The 25,839-nt window shown below is 47.0% G+C and overlaps 1 long non-coding RNA gene across 1 annotated transcript; it reads left to right on the top strand.

Annotated features, from left to right (window-relative positions):
* The first annotated feature begins 13,028 nt into the window (after nt 1-13,028).
* On the top strand, nt 13,029-13,516 carry LOC144123053 (uncharacterized). Its single transcript, XR_013312984.1, has 3 exons — nt 13,029-13,124; nt 13,231-13,292; nt 13,358-13,516. It is a non-coding gene; the product is annotated as an uncharacterized LOC144123053 (long non-coding RNA).
* The last annotated feature ends 12,323 nt before the right edge of the window (nt 13,517-25,839 follow it).

The raw sequence follows: 25,839 nt of genomic DNA, 5'->3' as shown, positions 1-25,839 counted from the left end.
GCACTGGCATCGCACAGCGCACGGGCGCCTAAGCGTTTTGCCTCCATAAAAACGCTGCCGCCGCGGTCGGTTTTGAAGCCGGGAACTACAGATCAGTAGTCTAGCGCCCTAACCATTCAGTCACCGTGGGGGGTGTGTCGGATGGAATCAAGCGACTTTTTTGTTATGTATATGTGTGGCAGTAAACATTGCTACATTGTAAAAGGCGCAGGTCCGCCATACAATGTCAGCGAAGGGTATTGAACCCCACTTGGTATAAATTAAATTGAGCCCTCCACTAGTGTGCCCTGAAGAGGTTATTGTTCTCTGCCTTGCTGTGAGAAGCGACTCTGGCAAGTGATCTGGCTGCTTAGGACCACTCCACTGGTGAGGCTTATTCTCTTAACTCGTAATCAACTTAGACATTTTTTGTAACGGGAACCCTAACGCATGGTTGCACCAAAAGAAGTGCGTCTCACTGGAAGAGAGCGAGTGTTTGGCACCATTGTGGGCAGTGCACAGAACGCAGAATCTACTGTGGATTTTGTATGTGTGCAAATGTCTGCAGGTACTGTACAGTGAACTGCACCAGAGGCTGAAGATGTTTATAGCAAGCTACACCTAGACAAAACTGATGTGTGCTCAGGCAGCTTTGGTTTGAGTACATTCAGCAGGAAAAATAATGTGGCAGCAATTTTTGCTCATCTTTTGCGGTTTTAGCAGTGCCAAGGTTCCGAGCATCTTACTTAATTTTCATCGAAATTGAGTGAGAGCAAGGTTTCCTTTCGAATCGTTAACATTTCAGCCGTGTGGTTTATCAAATATTTCCTGTTTACTGGAACTACAGCTTATCTCGTTTTTGTGCCCATCTTTACGTGCATCTTCTAACTATTTCTTTAATTCCTTAATTCCTCTTAAGTTTTTGTTTTCTGCAGCAGTACAATTTACATGCAAGTTTATTTCAGTAGGTTACGATGTATTAGAATCTCTGAGCCTGACAATGAATGAAATTACCCGAGATGCTAGAGTGCAGTTGATTGTCTCAGAAATCTTCGCATTGTGTTAGAAGGACTGTCATGCTGAATATCAGCAGCAACGCAAAAATATGATAGGAATTGAGAAAATGAAGCAGGCGTACCCAGCTCTGGTGTAAATATATGCAATTAGCTATGAATGCAAAAAACACGACACAATAATTCACGCTTTCGTTCACACAGCATGACGACGAAGGGGAGCAAGGGGGAGGCACCACAAGACGTTTTTTGGCGTCTTCTCCCTTGTTCAGCGTCACACTGTGTGAATGAAAATATGAAACATTAGTTAATCCAGTTATTGATTTCCAACACGTTATTGCAAGTGGGGCGGTTTATGTGAGTACCATTGATTTATTATAAAGTCAGCTGGTTTACTGCAGAGGCCTTGCGAGTCGTATTGAATGTGTAGTACATGTTTACACCACTGAGCTAAATTTAAGGCCAGCATTTTGCTAGTTGCCTTTGAATGTGTTTATTACAATTAATTCACACAAATTTGATTTCGTTCTGTTCTTCTTCAGGACTTGTGGCTACACAGCTGAAGTCAAGCTGTTATCACGGAAATGCAAGCTATTCGACTCTGTCAGAAAAGATGCACGCAATGATGCAAGGAGCTTCCACCTCGACTGTACGGCCAATTTTGGCTACCAATAAAGCTAAGCATGCTTTTGAGCAAATTTGAGCATTTTTTTCGTTCTTTGCGATACGTGCTTGCTCTTCTCCTTCAGTGAGAACATAAAAACTTGTGAGAAAGTGTGACGATGCGAGTGTGTGCCAAACGATGCCTAACTGCCTGCAGGTGTCGCCTGATGAAATGCTCGTGTGCTCAAGACCGGCGTAGCAAGATTGGTGGATGTTAGTGCACCTGTCTAAACATCAAGAGTGGTTGCAGTTTTACACGATTTGGCGTGCGCTCGCAGAGATCTCTTAAGTGAGATACCATCCACACCAAATTAAATGGTACACTGACAACACCAGGAAACGCTAAAGGAAAGCGCACCAGAGCAGGTATCAGACGACGGGTCACCGCAAATACCAGACCGGAACATACTAAAGCACATCACACTACGCCACATCAGAACCCAAATCTGAAATCCCGGTCTGGTCGCAACATCAGACACGCTCACACCAGAAAGCACTTAACCGGGTTACAACAGAACCCGTGTCTCATAAGCCGGTTTGTTGTAAGCACCAGAAGCAAGCTAGTGTAAAATTGGAGTGGGATGGTAAATACGCCTTGCACGTGCACAGGATTACAATTTCTGTTAAGACCGATCGTGGCCTCGCTCGAGAAGAAAATTGCGTTTCCACTCCCTTCAGCAGAGAGAGCATGCCTTCCTCGAGTAGCATTTTCAATTCCTTCAGAAGAGAAGGCATGTGCTCTCCGCCACCTGTATGAAACAAGTGCCTACCTTTAGTCTTTATCGAGAGCATATGGGCCAGATGGTTTGCGCGTGCCCAAGATTAGAATTTTCGTTAAGACCCTTATTCCAGAAGTTTTCTCTACCTTCAGCAGAGAGAGCACGCCTTGCTTCGAATATCTGATAACAGCAACGTTCGTGACCCTATATAGCTAGGCGCATTTCCACTTCCTTCAACATCATCATCATTTATTCTGTCCCTAAACGCCACGCTTGGGGTATTTACATTAGAGGGTTCTGGTAACGCATAAAAAGAACATAAAAAAGTCAAAAGGCCCATGTGCATCTCCGGCACCTGTGAAAAAAATGCGCCTACCTTCACTGTTCATGAAAGGTATATGGTACAGACTACTCGCGCTTGCTGAGGATTACGATTTCCGTTAAGGCCTGAGAATAGCATCGATAGTGGCCTCATTCGAGAAGAAACTTGGTTTTCCACGCCCTCCTGCAGGCAGAGCACGCCTTCCTTCGAATATATTAGAATACCGACGTTCGTGGCCCGATAAAACAGGCGCAATTTTATTGGAGCACATGTGCATCTCCAGCACCTGTGAGAAACATGCGCCTATCTTCACTTTCTTTGGAGAGTAGGTGGGATAGACGCCTTGACCGTGCCCAGGATTACAATCTCTATATTAAGACCTGAAAATAGTGCCGATCACGGCCTTTATTCGAGAACAAACTTACGCTTCACGCCATCTATCGAAAACCTGATAAGGGCGATGTTCGTGCCAAATACGACTAGCATTTTCACTTCCTTCAGCAGGGAAGGGATGTGTCTACAGCACCTGTAAAAAATATGCGTCTAGTTTCACTCTTTATGGAGAGTATATGAGACAGACGCCTTGCGCGTGCCCAGGTTTATGATTTTTAGTAAGGCCTGAAAATAGCGCACATCGTGTGCTCATTCGAGAAAAGCTTGCGTTTCCAATCCCTCCAGCAGAGAGAGCACGCCTTTCTTCGAAGATCTGATAATGGCGATGTTCGTGGCTCCATATATCTCGACGCATTTTCACTACCTTCAGCACGTAACGCATGTGCATCTCTGCAACCTTCCAGAAAGATGTGCCTACCTCTAATGTTTATGGGGAGTATATGGGACAGGTGCCTTGCACGTGCCCATGAGTATGATTTCCGTTAAGACCTCAGAATAGAGCCGATCGTGGCTTCATTCGATAACGAGCGTTTCCAGGCCCTGCAGCAGGGAGAACACGCATTCGTTCGAATATCTGGCAAAGGCGATGTTCTTGGCCCCATGCGAATAGAATTTTCACTTCCTTCAGCAGGGAAGGCACGTGCATCCCCGCCACCTGTGTGTGAAATGCGCCTACTTTCACTCCTAATGGCAGTGTATGGGACATCCAAATGCCTTGCGTTAAGACCTGAGAATACCGCCGATCTAGGCCTTAGTCGAGAAGAAAGTTGCGTTTCCACTCCCTCCAGCGGGGAGAGCACGCCATCCTTCGAATATCTGATAACGGCGACGTTCGTGGCCCCATACCACTAGCATTTTCACTTCCTTCTACAGGCAAGGCATGTGCATCTCCGCCACGAATACGCCGATCTAGGCCTTAGTCGAGAAGAAAGTTGCGTTTCCACTCCCTCCAGCTGGGAGAGCACGCCATCTTTCGAATATCTGATAATGGCGACGTTCGTGGCCCCATACCACTAGCATTTTCACTTCCTTTTACAGGCAAGGCATGTGCATCTCCGCCACCACTAAGAATAATGGTTTTCTTTCACTTGTTGTGAAGAGTGTCTGAGACCGATGCGCGTGCCCCGAATTACAGCTTTCAGTATGACCCAATAGTAGCAGCGGTCTTGGCCTCATTTGTAATGAAACATGGCGTAGTTCGTGGCCCTTCATACGACAAAAATTTTCATGTCCTTCATGAAGGAAGGGAAGTACATCTCCACCAACTTTAAGAAACATGCGCCTACTTTCAATGTTTATTGGGAGTGTATGCTATAGAAGCTTTGCGAGAGTCCAGTATTACGACTTACGTTAAGAAGCGATCGTGGCCTCATTCCAGCAGAAACTTGCGTTTACACTCCCTCCAGCAGGAACACCAGGCCTTCCTTCGAAGATCTGATAATGGCGACTTTCGTGGCCCCATACGAGTAGGATTTTCACTTCCTTCCGCAGGGAATATATGTGAATCTCCGTCACCTGTATGAAGCATGTGCCTACCTTCACTCCTTATGGAGAGTATATGGGACACATGCCTTGCGCGTGCCCAGGATTACGATTTCTGTTAAGACTTGAGAATAGTGCCGATCATGGCCTCATTCGAGAAGAAACTTGTGTTTCCACTACCTTCAGCAGAGAGAGCACGCTTTTTTTCGAGGATTTTGTAATACTGACGTCCGTGGCCCCATGTGACTACCATTTTCAGTTCCTTCTCCATGATCATCATTTATTCTGCCCTTAAATGCACCGGGTGGAGTACTACGTAAGAGGGGGAGGTAATGAATAAAAGTAACCCAAAAACTGATGCCACCATAGAAGCATAAAAGAGTCAAAAGGCTCATGTACATCTCTGCCACCTGTAAGAAAGATGCGCCTACCTTCAGTGTATATTGGGAGTAATAGGGATAGATGCCTTGCGCGTGCCCAGGATTACGGTTTCTGTTAAGACGTGAGAACAGCGCCGATCGTGGCCTCATTCGAGAATAAACTTGCGTTTCCACTCCCTCCAGCAGGGCAGCAAACCTTATTGGAAATACTGATAATGACGACGTTCGTGGTGCCAGAAGACAAGACGCATTTTCGCTTCCTTCAGCAGGGAGAGCATATGCATATCTCCGCCACATGTAAGAAAGTTGCGCCTACCTCCAATGTTTATGGGAGTAAATGGAACAGACGCTGCTTGCAAGCTCAGGGTTACGACTTGCGTTAAGCCCGGAGTCTAGCGGCGACTGTGGCGGCCTCGTTCGAGAAGAAACGCGTTTCCGCTCCCTCCAGCAGAGAGAGCACGCCTTCCTTCGATTATCTGGTAATGGCGACGTTCCTGGCCCAATACAACTATGCCAATTTTCACTTCCTTCTGCAGGGAAGACATGTGCATCTCCGCCACCTGTATGTAATATGCGCCTACCTCCACTCTTAGGGCATATCCCAGTTGAAAATTGCACCAGGATGTTTTGATGTGGTCTCGTGTTTTCTGGCGTAAACAACAGATGGCCTTATGTGTTCTGGTGGTAACACCTGACAGATTTTTGTGTTCTACTGTTTGCACCACACTGGTTATGTATGTGCTCGTGTACACAACCATGGGGGTGTGTTGGAAGGGATCGTGGACTTTTGTGTTATGTATATGTGTGGCAGGAAACATTGCTACATTGGAAATGGCGCAGGTCTGCCATACAATGTCAGCGAAGCTTATTGAACCCCACTTGGTCTAAATTAAATTGAGCCCTCCACTGATCAGGACCAGTCAACTGGTTAGGCTTATTCTCTTAACTCGTAATCAACTTAGACATTTTTTGTAACTGGAACCCTAACGCATGGTTGCACCAAAAGAAGTGCGTCTCACTGGAAGAGAGCGAGTGTTTGGCACCACTGTGGGCAGCGCACAGTACGCAGAATCTACTGTGGATTTTGTATATGTGCAAATGTCTGCAGGTACTGTACAGTGAACTGCACCAGAGGCTGAAGATGTTTATAGCAAGCTACACCTAGACAAAACTGATGTGTGCTAAGCAAGGCAGCTTTGGTATGAATACATTCAGCAGAAAAAATAATGTGGCAGCAATTTCTCCTCATCTGTTGCGGTTTTACCAGCGCCAAGGTTCCGAACATCTTATTTAATTTTCGCTGAAATTGAGTGAGAGCAAGGTTTCCTTTCGAATCGTTAACATTTCTGCCGTGTGGTTTTGTATGTGGCATTCAGCTTAAAGAAAATTTCGACAGTCGGCTATTTATGATTTGCTCCCAAAATAAGAAGAAATGAAGACAAATAGTCTTCAAAATAGATGCAGAGAGCCAGTGCTTTACTGTTCTGCACCCTGTCCACATAAAAAGTCTCAATACATTCATTTTGTCACCCTGAAATGTACTCGCATCAAATATTTTCTATTTATGAAACTACAGCTTATCTCATTTTTGTGCCCATCTTTACGGGCATCTTCTAGCCATTTCTCTAATTGCTTAATTCTTAAGTTTTTGGTTTCTGCAGCAGTAAAATTTACATGCAAGTTTATTTCTGTAGGTAACGATGCATTAGAATCTCTGAACCTGGTAATGAATGAAATTACCCGAGATGCTAGAGTGCTGTTGATTGTCTCAGAAATCTTCGCTTTGTGTTAGAAGAACTGTCATGCTCAATATCAGCTGCAACGCGAAAATATGATAGGAATTGAAGTTATGAAGCAGGCGTACCCAGCTGTGGTGTAAATATATGCAATTAGCTATGAATGCAAAAAAACACAACACAATAATTCACGCTTTCGTTCACACAGCATGACGACGAAGGGGAGCAAGGGGGAGGCACCACAAGACGTTTTTTTGGCGCCTTCTCCCTTGTTCAGCGTCACACTGTGTGAATGAAAATATGAAACATTAGTTAATCCAGTTATTGATTTCAAACACGTTATTGCAAGTGGGGCGGTTTATGTGAGTACCATTGATTTATTTTAAAGTCAGCTGGTTTACTGCAGAGGCCTTGCGAGTCGTATTGAATGTGTAGTACATGTTTGCACCACTTAGCTAAATTTAATGGCAGCATTTGCTAGTTGCCTTTGCAATGTGTTTAGTATAGTTATTTCACACAAATTTGATTTTATTCTGTTCTTCGTCAGGAATGGTGGCTACACAGCTGAATTCTTGCTCTTCTTCTTCTTCAAGAACATAAATGATGTGGTTATGTGCATGCTCCAGTGTACAAACATGTGAAAAAGTGTGACACTGCGAGTGTGTGCCAAACGATGCCTAACTGCCTGCAGGTGTCACCTGATGAAATGCTCGCGCCGTCAAGACCGGCGTAGCGGGATTGGTGGATGTTAGTGCACCTGTCTCGACATCAAGAGTCGTTGCAGTTTTACACGTTTTGGCGTGCGCTTGCAGAGATCAATTAAGTAAGATAGTAGGTCCAAATTCACAGCATCCCTATAAAAACATTATACGGTATACCAACGACACCAAATCATATGGTACACTGCAGCAGACCGGAACACACTAAAGCGCACCACACTACGCCACATCAGAACCGATGTCTGAAATCCCGATCTGGTCGCAACACCCGACACGCTCACCCAGAAAGCACTCCACCTGGTTACAGTAGAACTCGTGTCTGAAAAGCCGGTTTGGTGTAAACACCGGAAGCAGGCTGGTGTAAAAATGAACTGGGATGGGAAAGGCGCCTTGCACGTGCACAGGATTACGATTTCCGTTAAGACCTGAGAATAGCGCCAATCGTGGCCTCCTCACTCGAGAAGAAAACTGCGTTTCCACTCCCTTCGGCACAGAGAGCAGGCCTTCCTTCGAAGATCTGATAACAGCAACGTTCGTGACCCTATATAACTAGGAGCATTTCCGCTTCCTTCATCATCATCATCATCATCATCATCACTTATTCTGGATTTAAAGGCCCCGGATGGGGTATTTCATTTGAGGGGTCTGGTAACGCATAAAAAGAACACAAAAATTTCTGGCCAAGACAGAATCACACAAATTCAAAAGACATGTGCATCTCCGCCACCTGTGAAAAAAATGCGCCTTCCTTCACTCTTCATGGAATGTATGGGGTACAGACTCCTGGCGCGTTCTCAGGATTACGATTTCCGTTAAGGCCTTAGATTAGCATCGATAGTGGCCTCAATCGACAAGGAACTCTCTTTTGCACGCCCTCCAGCAGAGTGAGCACGCCTTCTTTCGAATATCTTAGAATGCCGACGTTCGTGGCCCGATAAAACTAGGCGAATTTTCATTTCCTTCAGCGCGGAGCACATGTGCATATCCAGCACCTGTGAGAAACATGCGCCTACCTTCACGCTTTTTGAAGAGTATATGGGACAAATGCCTTGCTCGTGCGCAGGATTACGATTTCCGTTAAGACCTGAGAATAGCGCCCATCATGGGCGCATTCGAAGAGAAACGCATTTCCGCTCCCTCCAGCAGGGAGAGCACGCCATCCTTCGAAGATCAGATAATAGCGACGTATGTGGCCCCATATGACTGCATAATAATCATTTATACTACCCTTAAATGCACGAAATGGAGTATTTACACAAGAGGGGGAAATAAAGGATAAAAAGTACAGAAAAATTGATAGCCAAACCAGAAGCACGAAAAGTAAAAAGACTCATTTGCATATCTGCCGCCTCTAGGTACATGCGCCTGACTTTCAGTGTTTATGGAGAGTATGTGGGACAGACGCCTTGCCCGTGCCCAGGATTACGATCTCTATTAAGATCGGAAAATAGTGCCGATTGCGTCCTTATTCGAGAACAAACTTACGCTTCACGCCTTCCTTCGAAAACCTGATAAGAGCGATGTTCGTGCCAAATACGACTAGCATTTTCACTTCCTTCAGCAGGGATGGGATGTGTATCTACAGCACCTGTAAGAAATATGCGTCTAGTTTCACTCTTTATGGAGAGTATATGAGACAGACGCCTTGCGCGTGCCCAGGTTTATGATTTTTAGTAAGGCCTGAAAATAGCGCATATCGTGTGCTCATTCGAGAAAAGCTTGCGTTTCCAATCCCTCCAGCAGAGAGAGCACGCCTTTCTTCGAAGATCTGATAATGGCGATGTTCGTGGCTCCATATATCTCGACGCATTTTCACTACCTTCAGCACGTAACGCATGTGCATCTCTGCAACCTTCCAGAAAGATGTCCCTACCTCCAATGTTTATGTGGAGTATATATGGGACAGACGCCTCTCGCGTTCCCAGGATTATGATTTCTGTTCAAACCTCGGAATAGAGCCGATCGTGGCTTCATTCGATAACGTGCGTTTCCAGGCTCTTAAGCAGGGAGAGCACGCCTTCGTTCGAATATCTGACAAAGGCGATGTTCTTGGCCCCATGCGAATAGAATTTTCGCTTCCTTCGGCAGGGAAGGCATGTGCATCCCCGCCACCTGTGTGTGAAATGCGCCTACTTTCACTCCTAATGGGAGTGTATGGGACATCCAGATACCTTGCGCGTGGGCAGAATTACGATTTTCGTTAAGACCTAAGAATAGCGCCGATCGTGGCCTCAGTCGAGAAGAAAGTTGCTTTTCCACTCCCTTCAGCAGGGAGAGCAAGCCTTCATTTGAGGTCTGATAATGGTGACTTTCATGGCCCCATATGACTAGCATTTTGAGTTCCTTCAGCAGGAAAAGCATATGCATCTCCGCCACCTATAAGAAACATGCGCTTAACTTCGTTGTAGAGTATATGGGACAGACGCCTTGCGCGTGCACAGGATTACGATTTCAGTTAAGACCTGAGAATACCGCCGATCTAGGCCTTAGTCGAGAAGAAAGTTGCGTTTCCACTCCCTCCAGCAGGGAGAGCACGCCATCCTTCGAATATCTGATAATGGCGACGTCTGTGGCCCCATACCACTAGCATTTTCACTTCCTTCTACAGGCAAGGCATGTGCATCTCCGCCACGAATACGCCGATCTAGGCCTTAGTCGAGAAGAAAGTTGCCTTTCCACTCCCTCCAGCAGGGAGAACACGCCATCCTTCAAATATCTGATAATGGCGACGTTCGTGGCCCCATACCACTAGCATTTTCACTTCCGTCTACAGGCAAGGCATGTGCATCTCCGCCACAACTAAGAATAATGGTTTTCCTTCACTTGTTGTGAAGAGTGTCTGAGACCGATGCGCGTGCCCCGAAAAACAGCTTCCAGTAAGACCCAATAGTAGCGGCGGTCTTGGCCTCATTCGAAATGAAACATGAGTTTCCACCCCCTCCAACAGGGAGAGTGTGCCTTCCTTCGAATATCTGATAATGGCGACGTTCTTGGCCCCCCCATACAACTAAAATGTTCGCTTTCTTCAGGAGGAAAGGCATGTGCATCTCCGCCACCTTTAAGAGACCTGCGCCTACTTTTAATGTTTATTGGGAGTGTATGGTATAGACGCTCTGCGAGTGCCCAGGATTACGACTTACATTAAGAAGCGATCGTGGCCTCAATCGAGGAGAAACTTGCGTGTGGCCTTCCTCTTGTGTCTTGAACAACAAGGCAAGACAGGCGACCTGCACTACGGGACACGGGCAACGGTACACACACTGCCGGACAGGGGTTGTCTATCAGATACCCCTAACGTGGGTTGTGTGTACATAGGCTAGACGGGAAGATGCTTTAATGTCAGGGCCAGGGAGCACTTCCTCAACTTAGATAGAGGGTGTGGAAGTAATCTAGCAGACCACTGCAACCAGCCTCGCCACAAGTGTAAACCTGTATTGGAGAACACAAGGTTCTCAGCAACATCAAAAAACAAAACAGAAATGGAGGTCATTGAGGCCTACTTTATTGCTAAGGCAGGGGTCAGTTGCGTAAGCACGCCCTCAATTTCACTGCACGGGAAAGAAATGCGCTTCCTTGACCATGCCTAAAGATTACTGATTTTACGTGTTCGCCTGCCACTTCCCGTTTGCTCATAAATTTTCCTATGCTAGCCCGTGCGCATTCTTCTCCTCAGGTTTTTTGTTGTTGCTCATAAGTGGTAATTGTCCGAATTGTGTTTTTACATGCAGACTGTTTTTTACCTGTTACCTTATTGGCGTTGACAAGTTTTTGCTTTTTAGGTTATTTTCATTTGGTTTTAGTTGTTTGTGGCATCTGTAGGGTTGCATGACGTTTTATCTGTTTTTAAATTTCTGACTCTGCTTTTGCTTCGCTTGCTTGGGCCCTTTTATGCTCGCTCTTTGATGTTGTTAAAGTGTTCTTGACACCACCCTTTGGCCATGATGTTGTTTGGCACTTGTTTTTTTCCTTGGTTTTTTGCTGGTTAAAGTAATTTTGATATGCTCACTTCATAAAGTTTCACCCCTTTTTGTCACTTTTTGTGGTTTTTCCTTCTCGTTCAAGTATGTGTTGGCCGCCCCTCGATGACTGTGGATTAGGTTGTAATCTTTGGCCCCCTGACTGTCACGTTGTGTTTTGGCATATATTGCGCTGGGTGTTCCTCGACAATAAAGAGTTGTTAGTCAGCGCTCGTCCTGTCGTCAGTGTTTTTTCTTCTCGTGTCCCTGTCTGTTTCCGTGCCAGCTCTGTCCTGTTCGTTTTCCTTCGTCACTGCGCGTGGTTCACTGGTTGTTTCCGCGACAGAAAAGTGCATTCCACTTCGACTCATCAAGATGGTGGTCTGTCAGTGTTAAAAGTGTAAGCGTAGCGGCGTGAGCGCCGTGGTGTGTGCCGTTCGTGGCGTGCGCCGTTCGGTCTGTTTAGCGTTGTGTTATTCCCTGCCCGTATGTGCGTCTTTATATTGACCTGATGGGGTCTCTTAAGGTTAGAACACGTCTCTACAAGCTGATTAAACCAGCTGTCACGCGCAGGGTGGCAGAGGTGTGGAGCGTCAAAGCATGCAAGTGACTGAGTGAATTGAGCGACGCGTCGCTGCGATACCCCAGCAAACCGGGAGCTGCCTGCTCGACCTATTGTTGAACATTGATAACGTTGCCTGCGGCTGCAATGTTCTTTTAGATAGAGGCGGTTGTGAATAAAAGTCATTGCTAAATGTTGACGAAGAATTATTCCTAGAAAAGGAGCGCTTTGTAGCCCTTTCAAATTAAGTGGATTTGAATAACTTAAATTGTACAGAGCTTATCATAAATACTAGTGTGAACAAGTGACGTTGTGTATTTAAATTCTTGCTGTTTAAACACTTTTTGTGGTTGTGTGAAATACCAGCAATACAAATAATTGCCAGGAAGTGTCATAATAATAATAATTGTTTTTTTTGGGGGAAAGGAAATGGTGCAGTATCTGTCTCATATATCTTTGGACACCTGAACCGCGCCGTAAGGGAAGGGATAAAGGTGGGAGTGAAAGAAGAAAGGAAGAATAGGTGCCGTAGTGGAGGGCTGCGGCATAATTTCGACCACCTGGGGATCTTTAACGTGCACTGACATCGCACAGCACACGGGCGCCTTAGCGTTTTTCCTCCATAAAAACGCAGCCGCCGCGGTCGGGTTCGAACACGGGAACTCCGGATCAGTAGTCGAGCGCCCTAACCACTGAGCCACCGCGGCGGGGCAAGTGTCAGGCATTGTGGCAGAAAGAATAAACAGATGGAAATTATGATGTTATGCAGGCGAAGTGCCTGCTGTTGAGTAGTGAAGTGGTCTCACTGGGCGGTGACTGTTCGTATCACTAGCTTCTGATTGCTTGATTGTCTTTCGCTTTTGCAGGGCACTTGCAGGTCGCTAGGGGTGCATGTCGACGTCCTCTCCTGGCCAGGGGAACTTCCCCTGGTCGGCCAGCCTCCCCCCTAACCAACTCCCCCTGGACGCCTTCTTTCGGGGTGGCGTCGGCACTATTCCCGTGGCCTTGGTTCCATCGGATGGTGGCGCCATTCGACTCAATAACCCGGATGCGGTTCAGACTGCGCTACAGGTGATTACGCCTCACTTCTTAAAAATCTTTGACGTCCGGCAGTACGGCAGAGGAGGCGTGGTGTGCAGGTCGGCCGACCAGGCCTGCATCATGGATTTGTTAACGTGCACAGCTTTTGGAAGCCAGTCGGTAAGCGCATTTATACCGCCGCACTTGGCGTGCTCTTAAGGTCTGGTGCGAGGGGTTGACCCAAGCCTTAGCCCTAAGGAAACGCTAGAGAAACTCTCCTCCGCAGGGGTGATTTCTGTACATCGGTGCACTCGGGTCGTCGAGGAAACAAAACTTCCAACTGAAACGGTAATTGCCACCTTTGCGGGTCTCTCCTGTCCATCTGAGTTGAAGGTGTGGCCCCTGGTTTTCAGGGTCGATCCGTATTCTTCAAGGCCACTTCAATGCCGCAACTGCTGGAGGTTTGGCCACAGCGCGAACGCCTGCAAGTCGAGCTCAAGGTGCAGTGTGTGTGGTGGTAATCATGACCGTGAAGGAAGGTGTTCAAAAGATGAGATGTGTTGCTTGTGCAGCGGTAGTCACTGCGCCACATATTCTAATTGTCCTGCAAGGGCTGAGGAGGTTAAGGTGCTGGAAGTGTTAGAAAAGCGCCGGTGCACAAGGCGCGAGGCTATGGCTATTGTTAAGGAAAGGACGTACGGGTACTCAAGTATGGCAGCACGGCAGACGACTGCGGTTGTGGATTCAAGCCTGTCAGATGCGATATCTACAGCGGTTGAAAAGGCAATGGCCAAGGTCATGGATCGGCTAGTGAATTCAGTAACAGAGTGCATATCGCAAGTGATGGTGGCGCAAATGACCTCTTCAATAATGACCTCCAATGCTGCGTTGAAGTCATCCGTGGATCCTGCAGTACCTACTGAACTCAGTGCGGAGACGCCTTCCCTTGTTTCAATGCAGCCGCAAAAAGAGCGTACGCCTCCAACTCATGTACCTGAAGTCACGACCGGAGCATTTGATGGGTGTGTTGAGCTGATGGAGCTCGATGCTCGAGCTCAGAAACGTAGCCGGTCTCCTTTGGCCATTGCTGGTCCGTCTATCTCCCCTCAATCCAAAACAAAAAAGAGTAATTCAGTAAAAACTGGTCACCACAGCATTTTGGAAAAGGCAGTTGCTGCTGCAGATCTCTTGGCAGAATAGGGTCTCTGAGAGTGCTGCAGTGGAACTGCCGTTCCATTCAATCAGCTTTCACTGATTTAGTAACTCTTTCAAATCGATTTGCTCCTCATGTCATTGTGCTTCAAGAAACCTGGTTGTCGAAAGAGTTTTCATTTCAAATGGAACATTATCGAATTTTTAGAATGGAACGCCCATCAAGGGCGGGGGGGGGGGGGGGGGGCGGTTTGCTTTGCTGGTTTCATCCAGATTCTGTCACAAGGCACGATTGGTGTTTCAGCGTCCACTCTGACAGCAGATCACATGTGTTGCTTGTTGGGGATTTCAATTCGCATCACTTGATTTGGGGTTATCGAACAGACCAGTGCGGTTTGCGTTTATGGGATTGGGCTTGTGTGAATAACCTAAACTGTCATAACTCGGGTTTTCCGACCTTTCTCCGTGGGCACTCCCGATCAGCATTGGATTTAACGTTTTCATCCCCAGGGGTAGCAGTTTCCTCCTGGACTTCGGTTGACTCTGCAACAAACAGTGACCATTTCCCACTCACTTTTAACATTGTGTGTCCGATGACTTCTATCGGCGGATTCAGTTGCACCCTAGTCGATTACAACAAGTTCAAAAGTTCACTCAGTTCAGAACTACACTCTTTGCCGAATTTGTCTCAGGAGAGCAGGGTGTTAGGCTTATGCTCTATTTTAAATCGGGTACGGAGGCAATCAGAGTTTACCGTGTGCGATAGCATAGGCACTTCTCTGAGCCCTTGGTGGAATGCAGAATGTTCAAAGGATTATAGGCGGCGCAAGGCAGCCTGGAAGAAACTTATCCATAATCAATGTCCCCTGAATTGGATCGATTATAAGTTTCTTGCAGCTACCTTCAAGCGCACAGTCGCTAGGGCAAAAGAAAAATATGATGAAGAGAATTATGACCATCTATCAGAATCTAATAACAGACAAGCCCTGTTTCGCTTTTTGAGGTCAAGGAACAGGCTGCCACCGCCTAACAACATTCTCTCTCATGTGCTGACTCCAGTAGAGCTTGCCAGGTCATTAGAAGAAATTGGCAAAGGCTTGGAACACCGTTTTTCGGCTGCGCTCTCTCGCCCACAACTGCTTGGGAATCACTATGATCATTTCCTTAATGTCTCGGTTTCTGAGCTCTCCCAGGTGATAAATCGGTTACCTTCTGCAGCTCCTGGTCCTGACCATGTCACCTCTGTGATTATTAAAATACTGTTCGACGAATCTCCCAATGCTATATTGGAGTTGGTAAATTACTCGATTAGAACCCCATGGATCCCGGATGTATGGCGTGTTTCCAAAATTATCCCGGTGCTTAAAAAGCCAGGCGAAGGATTGGTCTTAGACAACATTCGACTAATTTCATTGACATCGAATCTGATGAAATTGGTTGAACGCGTGCTGTATGGACGAATCATGCCCATTATTACTGAAAAGGGACTACTTAACCCCTGTCAGATTGGTTTCAAGCATGGGTGCTCTATATGGTGTGCGCATACTGACCTCGAAAGCCGTGTCCGACTAGCGCGCCGGCGTCGACAGTATGCTGCGCTGGTAACTCTAGACATCTCGAAAGCATATGACAGTGTCGAACATGGGCCTCTGATGTACAGACTACGGGCTCAGGGCTTGCCAAGTTATTTTGTGGAATGGGTGTCAGCTTTCCTGGCTGACAGAGAATTTTATTGTTGTCAACGCGAAGTTTCTACAAGGAAATTTCATCAATCTAGAGGTGTGCCTCAAGGTGCAGTTCTCTCCCCTGTTCTATTCAACCTCTTACTCAGTTCGATTCCGACTTCCCCTGACGTGACTACGTACGTGTATGCAGACGATATAGCTTTCTTTGCTGCTGCGAGTGATTTACATTCTGTGTATATGGTTTCACAGTCATATTTAAATTCCCTTGACCGTTGGTGATCTGAATTACACTTAAGTCTTAATGTAAACAAGTGCGCTTTGTTACCTTTTCCGGTTACTCAACAGGTACACATTTCATTGTCTTATCGTCATCATGTCATTCCTCAGGTATGTTCCCTAAGGTATCTCGGGGTAACTTATGACTCCTCTCTCTCTTGGCGGTCACATATAGATCAGGTGCTGCGAAAGGGATTCGGGCGGTAGGTCTTCTGCGAAGGATGAGTAGCCCTCGCTGCGGTATGCGCAGACATGCTCTTCTGCTGATTTACAAATTGTATATCCGGCCAATCTTGGAATTCGGTTGCGTTTTATTTTCTGGAGCAGCTGCATACAAACTGCGCCCACTTCTTCTCTTCGAGCGAGAAGCTCTGCGCCTCTGTTTGGGTCTCCCTAAATACGTGGCAAACAATGTTTTGTATCTGGAAGCGCGGGTGCCGTCTCTTACTGCAAGGTTTCGCCTTTTGACAGTACAAACGTTTTTAAAGTTTTGCGACTCGGAGCAGCATGCATCCGAGTTGATCTTCCTAGGGCAGCGAGCGGAGTTCTTGGGTGTCGGATGGTCTCACCTTCAAACTCCCCAAATCTGTTTCGTATCATCTACGATGACATTTATCCAAGTAATTTTTGTCGACCTTCAGCTCACATGTTGCAATTGCGACTGATGGCTCGGTGTGTGCAGAAAAGGCAGGTGTAGGTATTTACTCCCAGTCCCTTGACTGGTCTTTTTCTCTCCGTCTCCAAGATTTCACTCCTATCTATCTGGCTGAGGTTCTAGCAATGGTTCTCGCTCTGCGCAAGGTACCAATTTCTTTATCAGCAGTAATAATAATTGGTTTGATCATAGAAGGTTGTGGCCATGTACTACACCAGGGTGGCCAAATCCTGCTCTGGTGAGAGAGTGCGTTGTCGGTTCTGGTCACCGAGATCAGGCCGCACTCCAGGCCTGGTTATGCAATTCCATCGACACGCGGATATTTTTTTTTAAACCCGGTGGAGAATTGCGCGGCAACAGGATTTGAACCGCGGTCCTCTTGCATGCGAGGCGGATGTTCTACCTCTACGCCATCGCTGCATCATAATAATTACGGACTCGTTATCTTTATGCACTTCCCTCTCGGCGTCCACTGAATCGCAGCTCTTTCGGATGCTAAAATTCCTGATCCCTCCACACATCACATCAATTCGATTTCTTTGGGTTCCTGGGCACAGGGGTCTTCTGTTAAATGAATCAGCTGATGCTTTAGCGAAGGCAGCCCTGAGTGAACCGATTGTTGACCCGCTTCCAACAACTGCTGACATCACGGCGGCACGCTTTCGACGGTACACTGTAATGAACGAATTGGGCGCATCAGCTCTTACTTCCTTGGACGACTTCCAGCACCTACTGTTCCCATGGAGAAGCTCAGTCTGGCGATTACGCAATCTTGAAGTTTCCTTCACGAGGCTTCGTTTACGGGTGCCGCAACTAAATTTTTACCTATACAGGCCTGGTCTGGCGATCTCCCCATTGTGTCCGTATTGTGCGGAGCCGGAAACAATAGAGCACTTTCTTCTTTTTTGCCGTCGCTACTCATCGATTAGGAGGCGACTATTGGAAGTTCCAATACAGAATCTCAGTTTGCGCCTGTCTTCTGCGGTTGTTCTGTCTCTTGGCGCTTCTATGTTTGGCCATACCAATGGGAATGTTTGCTCGGCTGTTCAAAATTATCTCCTAGAATCAAAACGTCTACCATCATGAACATTCGTCCAGCCCATCCCATTATCAGCTTCTGTATTTCTGTTTTTACAACCACTTATAGTAATCCCTACCCCTTCTTTGCCTAAATTTTAGTTTGTATGCCTCCCTAACCTTCTGCAACCACCTCGGCTACGGACACTGTGCGATCCAAATTTTGGTAGGTCATCCCATGCTTGCCACATGCAACTGGTCATTTATATAGTCACCGCCTGGTTATGGCCAATCCCCCTTGTGGGTATGTGCCATTGTGAGGTCAACAACAACAACAACAACAGCTCTTCCACTTTTCTGCAGTTTTCTGCTTTTGTGCGTGAACTGTGTCCTTGTCATCCTTCGGGATGGCGGAAGTACAACCCCTGCGTCCTTCCGTGGTCGCCGTTGACAAGACTGCGGCTCTACCAGGTGGCAACTCTAGTGCTGATGTGGAACTTCCTGATTCGTCTGATGAATCCACGGTGACAGCGATGGATTCTGACATCAGCAGCTTCACGCTTGTTCAGTTGCGCCGCCTGAAAAGGAAGTTGCGCCGGACATCGACAGCGGGTGAGTTGCCTACGAGGAATGTTGACCAGCCAGGTGTCTTCGCAGTGGCCTTCGTTCCTACAACGCAGACGACTAATCTGAACTCCATTGACAGCGGCTAACACAGTTTTTCGACCGGGTTGTTCCGGGACAAGTCTGTGAAGTCAGAATTAATGCATGGAAGAATGTCCTGACAGTAGATGTTGCATCTCAGGCATCGGTAGACAAGCTGAAAGAAACTAGCGTCCTCGGTGGCATGGCGGTCCGCTCCTACGTTGCTTACGGGAAGCGGACAACCGCTGGAGTTATCACTGATGTTTAGCCGTAGATAGCTGACAAGGCAGAGGTCCTTGATTAAATCTACGGCCCGGATTGTTGACATTCATCGCTTCGGGCGCTCCAAGTGTGTCAAACTAGTTTTTGAAACTGACGCTCTGCCATCCCACGTCAAGGTGGGCTATGTGAGGCATCCTGTCCGCCTGTATGTTCCCAAACCTGTTCAGTGCCACAAGTGCAACAAGATAGGTCATGTGAGTGCTGTTTGCAAGAATGAGGTATCCTGCCGTCGATGCGGCGGGATGCACCAGCATGACACCTGCACGACGGAGACTATAAAGTGCGCCAACTGCTCGGGTGCCCATGAAGCCATAGCTAAGGACTGCCCTAAGCTGCAAAACGAAAGTCTCGTCCTGAAAAAGATGGTGAAGGACAATTCGACCCACCAAGAAGCGGCGGCGCGTATTCGTCGCCGCAAACATCGTTCCCGGCGGCGTCGTCCGGGTCCACACAATTCTAGTCCACTTGCACCACAGTCGCAGGAAGTATCAGCTCAGCCGGCACAGCAGCATGAGCCTAACAACGATAACAAGACGTCTGCGGCCGTGTCCCATGTTACCGCAGTAGCTCAGTCTGATGCGTTTGTGTTACCTTCTTCCTCTGGTGCTGAATGGCCTGCTCTGCCATCCAAGGAGATCGCCATGGCAAGACCAAGACCGGTTGCCACTCCAACTGACACTGTTGGCAAGCCCGAAGGTCAGGATGTGAGCATAATGTTAAAAAAGCTTGTGTGTTCAATGCGAGTGCTGATTTCAGGCATTAACACCCCAACAGCAAGGATTGTTGTGCAGTTTTTGGATGCACTTGAGCCGCTCTTGGCGGCGTTGCAGTAATTCATTATGGCACAACCAAAACCCACCTCATCTGTGCCAATGCACGTGCGCCGTAGTGTAGTGGTGCAATGAAATGCCCGACGCCTACGAGGTCGTCTGAGTGACTTCCGGCAACGCGTCCACAAGTACCGCTTCCCTGTGCTGGATATATGTGAGCCCAACATGCCGTCGCCTTTCCGCATTTCTGGATACGTGCTGCTGTGGTCTCGCACAGAAGACGACACTAGCAAAGTGTTAGTTTGCATACGCCAATACATTGCGCACGTCCGCCAAGTTCTCCAGCCACACAACACAAACCATTACATCTGTTTGACAGTCACGCTAAAAGGACGGGTCTTTTCGATAATCGGTGCCTACATTCCACCTAGAGATGCCATTGATACTTCGTACCTATATTCAGCCATCCAGAGTTGTCCAGCTCCTCATATCATAGTGGGCGATTTTAATGCTCATCACCCTCAGTGGGGCAGTGCTGTTATTAACCGAGGCAGGAACCTGTTTGACTTTATGCACTCCCAGAACTTCATCAATATCAATGATGGTTCACCTACGTTTCTGCGTGGCACGTTGTACAGCAGCTGCTTGGATCTGTCGTTTGTTTCAGCAAGTCTCCAGTTTTACGTCAGCTGCTGCAGTGACGTGGAAACACATGGGAGTGACCACATTCCAACGTATGTTTGCGTTAAGTGGTACGCACCTACTACTCCGTCTCGCGTGCGATATACAGACTGGTTTGCCTTTAGGTCGTCCGTGGAGATTTCCTGTGTGGACCTCTCAACGCCATCTAAAATAGAAGGTCTGATTACGTCCTCTCTCAGTGAGACCACGCGGTATATATGTGCGCCTACGCCAGGGTCTACTATTGACGTGGAATTCGAAAGACTACGAGCAGTCTGTCGGAACGCCGAAAGGAAATACAGAAGAACCAAATCCACGTATGATCTTGCCCTTTGTTGCCGAGCTCAACGACAAATAAAGCGCCACCTAGCGAGACTAGGGAGACAACGTTGGAGGCAGTTCTGTTCATCGCTGGACCCTCGCAAACCACTGTCGCGTATTTTGCATGTAGCCGGGAGCTTGCGTTCACCCCCGCAGGAACGCTATCCTTTCCATGCCCTGTCTATTTACCAACGCCGTAATAATGTAGAGGTAGCAGAAGAATTCTGCAAAATGGTTGTGGGCACAACTATGGTACCATCAACCAGTTTGGAGGCTTTTGTACCACCTTCACCAGATGACCACTACGAGCTATTCACGATGCCTGAACTAGAAGCTGCTCTTTCCTCGTGTAGGCGTCCATCTGCACCTGGTCCTGGCGGGATTTCGTACGCGTCCCTCTCTCACCTTGGCATGGAAGGCCGAACTGTGCTGCTCAGTTACTACAATGATACATGGGCTTCCGGAATCGTTCCAGAACACTGGAAGATCAGCCGCCTGGTTGCACTTTTGAAGCCTGGCAAGCCTCCTTATGAGCTTACCTCATACCGGCCACTTGCACTAGCAAGCTGCGTCGGCAAAGTTATAGAGCGAATGGTTCTGGCGCGGCTCGAATGGTTTTTAGAGCAGAATGCTCTCTATCCGGATAAGATGACCGGGTTCCGGAGGGGACGTTCTTCGAATGACAGCGTAATCGACCTCATATCGACAGTGGAACATGAAAAACGTAGTCGCCGACTCGTCGCTGCTGTCTTCTTGGACATCAAAGGGGCCTACGATAATGTACTTCATGACGCCATCCTTTATGCCCTTGACGACATTGGCGTTAGCGGCCGGATGTATTCGTGGATTGGGAGCTACCTCAACGGCCGGTCTGTTTATATGTCTACGCCTGATGGGGAGACTACCCGTCATCAGGTTTGCCGTGGAGTTCCTCAGGCGGAGTTCTTAGCCCAACCCTATTTAACGTGGCATTGATTGGACTGGTGAATGAACTTCCCACTAACATTCACATCAGTGCCTATGATGATGATATCTGCATCTGGGCGTCGGGTTCGACACGTCCGCAAATGCGTGCGAGATTACAACGTGCCGTGTCATCTACTTCAAGGTACCTACGGCGTCAGGGTTTGCACTTGGCAGCTGAAAAATGTGCTGTGGCCGCATTCACGCGCAAGTCTGTCTGCCACTACCCGGTAACTCTTCAAGGGGTTGCAATACCATACGTCTCCCACCACAGATTTTTGGGAATTATCATTGACCGCGATCTGTCAAGAAAAGACTCACTCTTTTTTGCCATGTGCTTCGCTTTGTGGCAGGCATTAAATGGGGCCCAACGGAGCGCTCCTTGCTTCGACTTTACTATACCCTCTTTATTGGCTACATTCGTTACAGCCTTCCTGTACTCTCTAACATGAGTATTTCCTGCTTGCGGACATTAGAGAGTGTTCAAGCACAGGCGCTCAATATATGCCTCGGATTACCACGTTGTGCCTCGAACAAAAGGCACGATTGAGGAATCTCGTGCGTGCCCGATATTGGTATACCTGTCACACGAACCACTTCGTGTGTATTTACGTGCGCTTACACGGCACCGCTGTCACCCGCTGACGAAGATTTTTGATGAGTGACCACAGAGCAGTTTTGCACGCGCACTGCGCTTCCATCGCTCCGAATTTCCATCAGACTATGCCCTGCCGCATTATTCCTTGCAGCCCCCATCGGTAATGGCTCAGCCTTCAGTCTGCCTGCATGTCCCTGGCATAATCAAGAAGTCTGCGATGCCGGTTAGCGGACTGAAGCAACTCGCACTTGCCTACATCTGGTCAGAATACCACAAATGTGTGCACGTCTACATGGATGGATCTGCGTCTCCAAATGCATCAACAGTACCTTTCGCAATCCCTGCACAACAGACGACCCGCAGATTCATTTTGGGACACGAGTCTACTTCAACCGCTGCAGACCTTGTGGGCCTTCGGGAATCGATTCGCCACATCTGCGGAGAACCGCCTCAGGAGTGGTGCATTTTCACCGACTGTAAACCTGCGCTACACATTTTAGGATGGTTCCTACGCCACACAGCCTATCAAGCTCTGGCTCTTGATATCATTATTCTCGTATCATTTGCTCAGGGAAACGGCCACAGTATAGTGTTTCAGTGGATCCCCGGACACTGCGGACTCGATGGAAATGAGACCGCCGACGCTGAAGCAAGGAGCGCCTTCAGCAGTGGTCTGCGTACAGCTGTACCGTTCTCTATAGTGGACACAACTTGTCTCCTTTCGGAATTGATGAGGAGGGCGACGGCTAGGTACTGGGCCCTGCCAGACACCCGCCACATCCGCCTTAAACGGCTAGATCCGACGATGACCTTTTCAGTTCCTCGCGGAATACCTCGCCCTATTGCATGCGTTATCCGTAGACTACGTTTAAACGTGGCATTCACGCGCAAATACTTGCACTTAATAGGACAAGCGGACTCCCCGGAATGTACCACATGTGGCGTGCTAGAGACTATAGAACATGTTTTAGTGGCGTGTCCAGCGTATGCACGTGAAAGACTCATACTCGCATCTGCTCTGAAGCCTATGGACACATCGCTCCTCTCTGAGGATTTGATCCTCGGCGCTTGGCCAGATAGTTTTAGAACTGTAAAGGCAACGCGAGCGCTCTCACGCTTTTTGAGCGACACGGACCTTTTCTCGAGTTTGTGATGTCAGAAAGTGTGCCTTGTTTGTTTTTTGTTTTCTTAAATACTTTTTCATCTGCCTCGTCCCATCATCATCGTCCCCTATCGTGACCTTCTTTTATCTCCTCTTCTCGTCCACCAGAGCAGAGTAGCAGGCCAGATATTTATTTTTCAGGCCAACCTCTCTGCCTTTTCTATCAATAAACCCTCTCTCTGGACCAGAACGTTGATGGCATGTATTGTTATTCCCATATTCATAATAACATGTGTGTCTCTGCTCAATAGGTCATCATCAGATAGTGCCACTTTCATGCTCATTATGAAGCTGTGCTTAAATTCAGGGTGGAGTCGGCCGGCCTCAGAACCCCTACCAAGAGTAACGAGGAATCTGAGAATCCCCGTACTAGAATGTAGGAGTGTTTGAATCTGAAGCAAGCAAGCAATTTCTTTTTCCTTTTTAGTGGTGGTTGGAACATTTCTTTTGTCACTTCTAAAATTTTGTGGTGATTTGTACCAAGGATCTTTGACACGTTTTCTTAAAGCCGAGATGGAAAGAATTGAAAAGTTGACAGCACAACACAACGGGTCGAAGAGAAAGAAAAACCGGCACCTACATGCCAGAAGTGAGTCCAGAGCTGGCCACTAAGCTCTAAGGCTGAAGAGCAACAAGGAGCACACTGAGATAACCTCAGCTCAGCTACTTTCTCTCTCTTCCTCTCTAGTCCTCTCCTCACCTTTTCATCACCTTCGCTCCTCACCCTCTTCAATGCAGCCAGGCTTTAAAAATCACCAATATGAAGTAATGAATGGGCTACAGGGCAGCCTTTTAAGGTGATATTAAAGCATGAGGACACTGTTTTTATCGTTTTTTCTCTACTACCCAGCTCTCACAGCACTCCTCATAGACAGTTATAGCAGAAGGATAACCATGTCATCCTTCTGCAGTAAGGCCGGTGCCACATGACACTCTTCAGAGACTTCTCCGGCAAAGGCGTCTTATTTCACTTGGCCAAAAGAATATGAACGGTGTTACATAGTGCAGCTATGAATTCGCTCAAAAATGAAACATTATTTGGTATTGAGAGCTTCCCTTGTAAGGTTCCGTTCTGTGGCTACTTAGGATGTGTTCAGTTATAGCCTGTGCACAAAAAGCTAAAAGAGACAAATGAAAAAGGTGAATGTTCACCATGAATCCTTACCTCGATTATTATATTGGTGAGTTTTGATGTTTCTTTCGCCATTTGACTCTCTTGGTGATGTCACTGTGCCAGTTCAGTGAATACACTTACACTTACAAGAAATTAGGACCTTGTAGTGACCTGTTTGACTCAGCCTTTCGGCATGCTACCTGAAATCATAGATAAACTAAGATTGATAGAAACTGCAAATGCTATGGACACCAGTTATTTGCTTGCGTCTTCTTCCAAATTATGCCTTAGACATTAATGTACATTGACCACCCCGTGATATTTTCTCTATGACTGGTAAATAATTTATAATTGCCTTTCTCCTTTTTGTTTGTTTCATCAACCGAACGATGGCTGCGACGTGTAGTTGGTTTTCAGGGTCATCTCAAAAGCAAGAAAACTGGTAATATATCTGTTGATATGGCATTTGTTGTCACTCCAGCTTTTGAAACAGGCTGTTTTAGGTGATTTAGTGAAATAGAATTGCATATCAACGTTTATATTGTAGCTTTTTCTATGCCTTAAAAGACCTAAAGGCCAAGTAGGCATCACAGCCATCATTCGGCAGATGAATCCTAAACAACAATAGGGATGGAAATGAAATTATAAATCATTTAATGGTTGTAAGCGAATACCACTTAGGGATTCATGTATAATAGTGTCCAATGCAGCATTAAAAATACCTGTGAAAAATTAGGTGTTTATAGTCCTGAAACTAATTTTTTCGGTGTTACACATTTCACTGTTCTCAATTTGCAGATGTTGCAGTGTTTAAGTACTGCTTGCCTTCTTTTTGTTGTTCCATTTTCATTCATTGGTTGCGCCCTGTTTTTCTGTGTTATTTTCTGTTTTGTCATCGCGTAGTGCATCCGTTCTTTTCTGCCTGTGCATCCCTTGTCTTCAGTGTTTTTTTTTGTGGTAGGGCTCTTGACAGCTGGCAGCTATGCTTTCAATTTTGCCTTCTCCTCCACCGGTGCTCATAATATTATACACAATTAGACACAATAGAGTTTACTGAAAGGCTGAATTCTAAATTGTACAGCATCATACAGGTGCTCTCTTCCTTTTTAGCAGACGCCATGAATGGCGATGCCTTCCGTTGGCAAGAATCCTGCATTGACAAAAATTTGTTGCAGGGCATGCTTTGCTCTCATGTAGAATTTGTGCATTTACAGTGTGTGGTTTGTGCACGATCTCTTAGTTGGTGACTGGCACAGTGGTCTCGTTGGCTGACTTTTGTACTATCCTGAGGGGTTAGAATGTCTTTTTTGTTGCTGTAGTTAGGATACTGTGGCTCAAATTTGCGAGCATCTGGGGCCAAAATAGCAGTATAATTTTGTGCCGTTTGTCAGCTTTGTTTATGATGTGAATAAGTGTGTGCAAGTAGGGAATAGTTTCAGGTCTCAGTAGTCCTTCAGTTGCTTTTGCTTTTCAGCCTTTGCGATAATAATAATTGGTTTGTGGGAAAGAAAATGTCGCAGTATCTGTCTCGCATATCGTTGGACACCTGAACAGTGGAGTAAAGGAAGTGATAA

Source organism: Amblyomma americanum, chromosome 3, assembly GCF_052857255.1.
Source record: "Amblyomma americanum isolate KBUSLIRL-KWMA chromosome 3, ASM5285725v1, whole genome shotgun sequence".
Classification (NCBI taxonomy): Eukaryota; Metazoa; Arthropoda; class Arachnida; order Ixodida; family Ixodidae; genus Amblyomma; species Amblyomma americanum.
The sequence above is the reverse complement of the archived record's forward strand: the minus strand, read 5'-3'. Positions and strand labels throughout refer to the sequence as shown.